The following is an 8,389-nucleotide window of genomic DNA, read 5'->3' on the forward strand; positions in this document are numbered from 1 at the left end:
TGACTGTTGTGGCAGAGAGTGCCTATTCTCCTCTCCTCAGCTCCAGTGAGTTTCTGTCAGAGTCGAGGAGGAGGCAGCCGGCTCCACAACATAAGCAAACACAGCAGCCCACAGAGTCACCGTCAAGCCTCTCTCCCTCGTTGCTCAATACAGGCGCAGTCTCCCCCCTGGTTCGGTTAATCATTTAAGGTGATGAACAAAGTTAATGAGGCTATTTCTAATCCATGATATTTGGAGTTCCCAGCACGTTATTGACTCAAGCTGCTGAAGGGATAAGATAGTCGGAGATCTAAGGTGACCTATACGTCAAGAACAAGATAACCGATGAACTCACAGTACACTAAACACAGCTTCCATATTGACAAAAAGAAAAACAGGCCAGGTTCAAATTTAGAATTAAATTCTTATTTTGCTGAGACTTTTTTTTTTTTTTTCAAATTCATTTTAGCTGTGTGTTGATATTTTATGTGACATTCTCATTTAGATGCAAGTGGGCCATAAAGAGTGGCCTCGCTTCCTGATCTTGGCTTTTATGGCATAAACTCGCTGCGTGTGCAAATGGATGTCATTTTCCCTCTCAATGCACTATTCATGATGTCACTGGGATGAAGTGAACTATGACACGGAGATGGAGCTGCGTTCACTCGGTCATCCCATCCGCACCGCCATGGTAAAGTCTCCAATAAGAAGTCCAATTACGCATGGGGGGGAAATTCAGTTAGTGACCTGCTGTAGAATGCCATTAACATCAAGCACTGAAAAACGGAGAATCAATACCGATTCTGCTCCCAATTAACAATAATTCAATAAGCCTAGACCAGTGCTCTAATTCAAGTACAGAGAGAGAGAGAGAGAAAGAGAGAGAGAGAGAGAGAGAGAGAGAGAGAGAGAGAGAGAGAGAGAGAGAGAGAGAGAGAGAGAGAGAGAGAGAGAGAAAGAGAGAGAGGGAGGTAGAGAGTATGGGATCACTGGGTGGTGTATATGTGAAGATCTGATGACTGCAGAATGAACTTTAAATGAGGCCACTCTCTTAAGCCAATGCATGGCAGCAGTCACAGTCACACGCATTAAGGACCCTTCAGCTCCTGTAATCACACCCACCAGATAGGACACCCCAGCAGGTCATATCACAGACCACTCTCCCCTATAAGCCTTTAGATGTACTATAATGGCTTTTATCTGTGGCTCTGGGCTGAGGGGGGGAAGATCTACCACAGATATAGCTGAGGAGGGAAAGTGTAACATTACTGATGCGATGAGAAACCCAGCTCTGTGTAAGGAAGATTAGAATAGTGGACAATAACAGAGGACTGGGCTGGGCTGGGGTGGGGTGGGGGAGCTTCCATCCACATGGGGCTGAGGACCAAAGGGCAGAGTGCCACGCTTATTCTCTGATTACTTCCAGGTCACGGGGAGGCCATGCTGATGTAATGACATCTGAAATCAGCCATTTTCAACCCGAAAAGAAGGAAGCCATTAAATGCAGAGAAGTGCATTTTTCAGGGGTTGAGGTGCTTATAAGGGTATGTGAGTGAGTGTGTGTGTGTGTGTCGGGGGGGAGGGGGGGGGGGGGGGGGGGGGGGGGTTCGGGGGTGGGGCACTCAAAGAAACAAACCATGGGATTGTTTCCAGTCTTGAGTCACCAAGCTAAGACCAGGAGATCCGGAGCCTCAAAGTGATCAATGAGTTGTTTCAAATCTAGGATACAAAAAAAGAAAAACCAACTGCACAAACCCCAACAGCAGCTGTGGAGTTAAAACGTAAGACAAATGGGCCCTGTCAGTCAGGGAGCCACTGTAGAACCCAATTAGAGGCGCCGGTGTTATCTGCTGTTCCCGCCGACGACTAGAGACTAGATAACCCCTCTGCTCCACCCTGGAGGACAGGGCACATCGCTCAGTCCACTCTCCCCCTTCTGGACGCTGAAGGAACTGCAGGATCTCTGGTGGAGGTTGTGAAACTGACTGGCTCAAATAGGCCTTGGATTTCAGGTCTGCTTGGGGTACATCTGTCTGTCAGTAGCAGGGAAGACTGCACTGGCACAGAAGCACTAATGGCAAAGCTAAGCTATACCAGACAATGCTGGCAGATGTGATAGAAATGCACACAGGCACTAGCAGAGTACTGCAAACTGCAAACCACTTCAAAGGGCATGTGTATTGTGCCTGACATAATTAAATTCGGATTATGGCGGGCTGTTTTTGTTGAAATCAGCATAATGCATACAGCCTTGCCCCCCCCCTGCTTCAAACGGGTCCATGCTGAAGGAACACATGCTTGACACTGCCACCATCCTCGTCTCTTCAGCACATCTCCGGAAAGAAACACCAGAGTCAGGCAAGAATAAAAGAAACACTCTTGGGTGGCAATCACTCCAGTCAGGCAGTCACATGTTCTCTCTGTTAGGCTGTCACGTGACATGCCTGTGCCTCAACTATCGGAAAAGAAAGTCTCCTCTTTATTTATTCATTCATCGGTAGAAGATTGAAACGACTGTCGAGAAATGACTGCAGCTGCAGATTTGCTTCAAAAATTGGAGCTAAAAAAACAAAACAAAAAAACAGCAAAAGCTGCCAGCCCCCACCTCGATAAACAAAAAGAGCACTGCTCAATTTAGCCCTTACAGCTTCCTCCAGTCAAGCGTGCGCTGGCAACGACGGGAATATTAGCCAACTAAATTAACAACTTGCATGGAGCCATCTCTGATTTAAAATGAAATAACAGTGTGGGCTACGGAGGCGTGCAGTGGAACGGCGGAGAGGGTGCGGATCCATTGTGTTCGAGCGGAAACGGGGGAATTTCCCCAATGCTATTTTCTGTGTTTCCAAGCGTGGCTAATGTCTTGAATGACTGATCTTGGAGAGTGCGAGATGAAGTTTGATTTTTCATAACACACATTTGACAGGTGGAACAGCGTAACCAACAGCAAGAAATCCATCTTCCAGAAGCTACTTTTTGGAATTGGGGAAATTGCCTCTCACCCATGCATATCTGCTTTACATATAGGCACCCAACTCCAATGTTGAAGGAGCACTTGTCCCCCCATTGCAATGAAAGAAAAGGAAAAGGAAGAGAGGAAGTAATCTTGCTGAATAAAACGAAAGACACCACTTTCTGTGATACCTGCCCTCCGTTATATTAATGAAGCAATGAAGCGAATTTAATCAATCTTGAAAGCGCGCTGTTGCTCGCCTGACTCTGCTGGTGCAACATGGAGCCGTGGCGGTGACAGCAGCCGGCCCATTGCAAGGCACTGACCCGCACTCAGCTGCCTGGGCCGACCGGGATGCTGAATTATTCATTAGAGGGAGCGTGTGTGTGTGTGTGTGTGTGTGTGTGTGTGTGAGTGTGGAGGGAGGCTTTAGAGGTAGGAAGCTGGGGGTAAGGATGTATGTGTGTGTGTGTGTGTGTGTGTGTGTGTGTGTGTGTGTGTGTGTGTGTGTGTGTGTGCGTGCATGTGCTCCATGGGGAAGCTGGGGACCTGTAACCTCCGCCGTCACACACCCCATCTTTATAGCAACCAGGCTCACCACGGGAGGCCTGCATACAGCCAGGTCATTTCCCCCCCAATTTCCATCCACATTAGGGGCTGATGCACGGGGATAAACATTCAAACAACATGGTTGCTCTCGGCTGGAGGTCCATCGTCAAGCGTAATATTACCAGTGTGGGATTGGGTGTGTATGTGTGTGTGTGTGGGCGGGGTTGTTCAGGGTTTGTGATGCCTGCCACACCCGAGCGCTTGGGGACAACAGATATACAGGGGTGGGCAGGCAGGTCCGATTGAAGTTGAGTTGGTGCGGAAAATTTCACCGCTTAAAAGTGGCTTTCAAGGGATTCAAATATGCTGTGATTACCATAATCAGTTCATGGTTGGCGATGCTGGGGAAATGCGCTAGCTATTAATGCTCGGCAATTACCCGGCCTAAATGCTAATGGGCAGCTCTATCTGCTGCAAGGATGGACATGGGAGAGAGCGAGAGGGATCGGCAGATCAGAGGATAACATGGGACAAGGGACACCACGACCAACAGCCTCAAACAACACATGAAATCATATCACTGACATTCACTCACACACACACACACACACACACACACACACACACACACACACACACACACACACACACACACACACAGCCTCACACAACACATGAAATCATATCACTGACATTCACTCTCTCACACACACACACACACACACACACAAATCCCTGGGATTCCATACCAGTTCAGTTCAGTATTTACATAGCCAGAAATGCTAAGCAGCTATTCTGTTAGCACAGTCTTCTTGATTGCTTCTATGGAAGACAAGCGAAAGAGATGTTGATTCTCAATCAGCAGCACAAACAGCATCGTGCCACTCTTCTCCCATCTCTCTCTCTCTCTCTCTCTTTCTCTCTCGACTGACAGCTGATGAGATTGATTTATTCGCTCATAAACATACGCTCGCAAGCACCTCTCCACCGCTCCGAATGTGCTGAATTTCAGATTTGTCATGGGGAGGAAGGTAATTTAGAGCAGCAGCTTATCAGCTTGACAATGCCTCTGGGCCTGGGCTAGATAATTCCACGGGCAGAACCACAATTTACTGTCAGGCCAAACACGTTTCAGCTTCCCATTTAATAGCCAGCACTCACTGCTGGGCCCCAATTAACATAAAGCAATCAATTAGTAGAGGGGAGTGTAGTGCTGCTGTGTGTGTGTGTGTGTATGTCTGTCTCTCTGTGTGTATATGTGTTTGAGAGAGAGTGTGTGTGAGAGTGCTTGATGAGAGGTGTTGGGTGTGAGTGCACATACACAGACACACATCACATACAGTGAGAGAGGGAGAGACAAACACACACACACTCACATAAGAATACACAGACACAGACACACACAAGAGGCGAGATAAGGCACTTGCCGGGGGCAGTGTGGAGGACTCCGGAGCTTAAAGAGCTGGACTGAGGAGAGGCCGTGACAGGAGCATAACTCTGCCTCTCATTTGCTCTACTCCCACTCAACCATTTTCTCTCTCCCTCTCTCCCTCTCTCCCTCTCTCCCTCACTCCCTCACTCTCTCGCTCCCTTTACCCAGGGCTGTTTCCACCTCTGCTGGTTTATCGCACCTCTCCCTCCTGCTCTGCTTTCACTCTGTCCCTTCATTTGCTTTTCTCTTTCTCTCCCTCTCTCTCTCTCTTTCTTTCTCTCTGCCCTCTCTTGGCTCCAATTATGTTCCATTTGTTAATGCATGCACACGGTGGTCTGCCTGTCGCTAGCCATCACTGGACATCCTCCGTCTCTCTGTCTGATGACTGTGGAGCGTGTCTCCATGCTAAGTGTATTACAGTACACTAATACTAGTTAAGATGTGCACGGCAATCTGATTAGCAGTGGGATTTTCCTGAGGTACAGTCCAGAATACAGACTACATCAGGGTTCTATAGGTAGGGGGGGAGGATGGATTGTTCCAGTAAGACCGCTATATCCATAGCATGAGCAGGCTCCGGTCTCTGCTATGCAGGTAATCAACACCCAAAGCCCATCACCTTTACAGGTAATCTTCTCTCATCCTCTCAATCTACATGTACTTTCCATTCATCTGTCCATCACTCCATGCATTTATCTCTTTCCTCTCAGATGAGTTAATTTCCCTTGTGCTTGTTGTCACAGTGACCGAGGGAAAGCCACCCCCCCCCCCCCCCCCCCACCACTAGCCAACCCCGCCTTCCCCACACATGCATGGCGATCGATCAGTCTGCGGTGCCCTGTCAGGCGCGATCAATACATCATTCCTTCAGTAAAGGGCCCTGTTACCTTGCCATATCCCCCCTCTTAGCCTCACACCTCCAGACCAACCAACCCACCTAACTCCCCCACCGCCCTACGTCCATTTCATTATTATCTTACGCCCCCCCTCCCCCCCCCACCCCCCTCACCATCTTCTACCCCAATACCCCCACCCCTACACACACACACACACACACACACACACACCTCAAACCCTTCCTGGCTGATCGATGGTTCCTAACGGGCACACGGCAAACCACACCGCAATTAGAGCCGTTTCTAATCTGCCCCACTGACTGGTTAGCGCTCTCCCACTCAGAGCCGCCGTTTAAGTAAAGTCCGTCCGAGAGATGAAGGAACAGAGCGGGATTCAGGAGGACTTATATCGCCTAAAGACTCAGCAGGGGGTGCGCTGCAGTATGCACACACACACACACACACACACACACACACACACACACACACACACACACACACACACACACACACACACTCACTGTATGTACACACACTTATATAGATATTACTAGGGCAGAGGAAGGACTGGCATTCTTTCAGCGGAACCTGCACTCAGCACCACATCTACTGTCACCTTCAAGCATAAAAGAATCGATAACTGCAACAGTTGTGTCCTCCATTTCTAGGTCTTTCTTAGAAACAGGCGGAAAAGAAAGCCATCAAAGGTCACACAATATAGAGCTTGAGAGTCTGACAGAACCTACAGTAACCTCCATCACAGCACCACCGCTTCCCACCTACACAGTCGGGCGAGGGGCTTTTGTGTGTGTGTGTGTGTGTGTGTGTGTGTGTGTGTGTGTGTGTGTGTGTGTGTATAATGAGGTGGATGTAGAGGGCCCTGCTTTGCATGGGTCCCTGGCACAGAGCCTCATGAGTAATTAGCGACGGGAGGGTGTGTGTGTGTGTGTGTGTGTGTGTGTGTATGTGTGTGAGCTGGATGTGGGGAGCATGGAGGGAGGGAGGGAGGGGTGCCTGAGGTCAGACTGAAGGCTGGCCTTTTGAAGAGGGACTCGAGCAGCGCCAGGGCCCCCCTCCTCTGTCTTGTTTGTGGATCTTTCAAGGGGCTGGGAGCCGCTAACGAGCGCCCATCCATTACCCTTTTACATGTAATTAGCCATTGCACAGGAACACAGGCTGGGTGGGAGGAGACGCCACAGGCCCATGGAGCAGAGAGGAGTCAACGAGGAGGAGGAGAGGCCAACATGCTGAACTGGAGCAATGCATCGTGGGTAAGTATGCTCAGAGCTTGTGTGCAACTGTTATTGATGATTGTTTATGAATCTAAGTATGAGCTTTCTGGGGAACAAAACATTTAATAATAATAATGTTTAATAATAATAATGTTTTCTGCTGTTAAAGAATGTGTTTGTGTTGTATGTATGCTGCTGAGACCTTGAATTTCCCCTGGGGATCAATAAAGTATCTATCTATCTATCTATCTATCTATGTGTCTTTGACAAATGGAGCGTGTGTGTGTGTGTGTGTGTGTGTGTGTGTGTCTGTGTGTGTGTGTGTGTGTGTGTGTGTGTGTGTGTGTGTGTGTGTCACTGCCTGAGCTTATGGATACTTCCTCACCCGCTCCCCCCCCCCCCCCCTCCTTAACAGAGTCGGTCATTGTCTGGTGTGAACATGCCCTGTGTCCAGTGCTGGCCCCCAGTGCACTGGCCTGCGGTTGCACATCAGGCTGAGGCGATCTGACCTAGATAAAAGCACTGCAGAGAAGTAGGAGTAAACAAGCACTGACCCACATTTTCCCATCACATTCCCCAGCACAGCACCATACTCACTGCAATACACTCCTGGTGTCTTCCCATAACGCCCTGCATTGCCGGCATGGATAATGAAATGATATGGACCTGTAAAGATCGTTGTGTACAGAAATGCCCTCTTTCTCCTGGAGTCTGGGTGTTCTCCCCATATGTGTCCAAAGCCATTGCAGTGATGACTGGAGTGTTTAGCCTGAGCCCATCCAGATGCTCTTCCACTTGTGGATCACGCAACATCCCCCCCTCCTCTAGGCACAAGAGACGTCCTCATCACCCGGCCAGGGCTGATAGGAAGTGCCCTTGTGTGGGTGGATGTTTGAGAGAGGGAGTGACCATGGGTGCTGTGTGTGTGTGTGTGTGTGTGTGTGTGTGTGTGTGTGTGTGTGTGTGTGTGTGTGTGTGTATGTGTGTGTGTGTGTGCATTTTGTTACCTGGATACAGCATCTTTGTGCATTACAAACATCTAACCAATAAGACGATCTTAGGACCTGATACTTCAGCATCAGTCATATAAACAAGAGAGCCAGCAAGGTCAGGTGGCACCCCATGCTCTGTTAACTTTGCACTACGACCTTTAACCCTGAGGGGAGAGGGTTCGCGCCTGGGAGCCCCATGGGTGCTGAGCTTGGCTTCGGAGAGGTCAGCAGTGTTTTTGTCCAAACCCCCCACACACACAACACACACACACACACAACGGGGCCGAGCGCCTTTTCACAGAGTCCCCCCCCCCCCCCCCCCCCCCAATACATACACAAACACACACACACACATGCACACGCATACATTCACACCACAGGGGCAACGCGGTCTGTTTCTGCTCAGCTGGACGCTA

The sequence above is a fragment of the Alosa sapidissima genome, chromosome 15 (genome assembly GCF_018492685.1).
Source record: "Alosa sapidissima isolate fAloSap1 chromosome 15, fAloSap1.pri, whole genome shotgun sequence".
NCBI classification, from domain to species: domain Eukaryota; kingdom Metazoa; phylum Chordata; class Actinopteri; order Clupeiformes; family Clupeidae; genus Alosa; species Alosa sapidissima.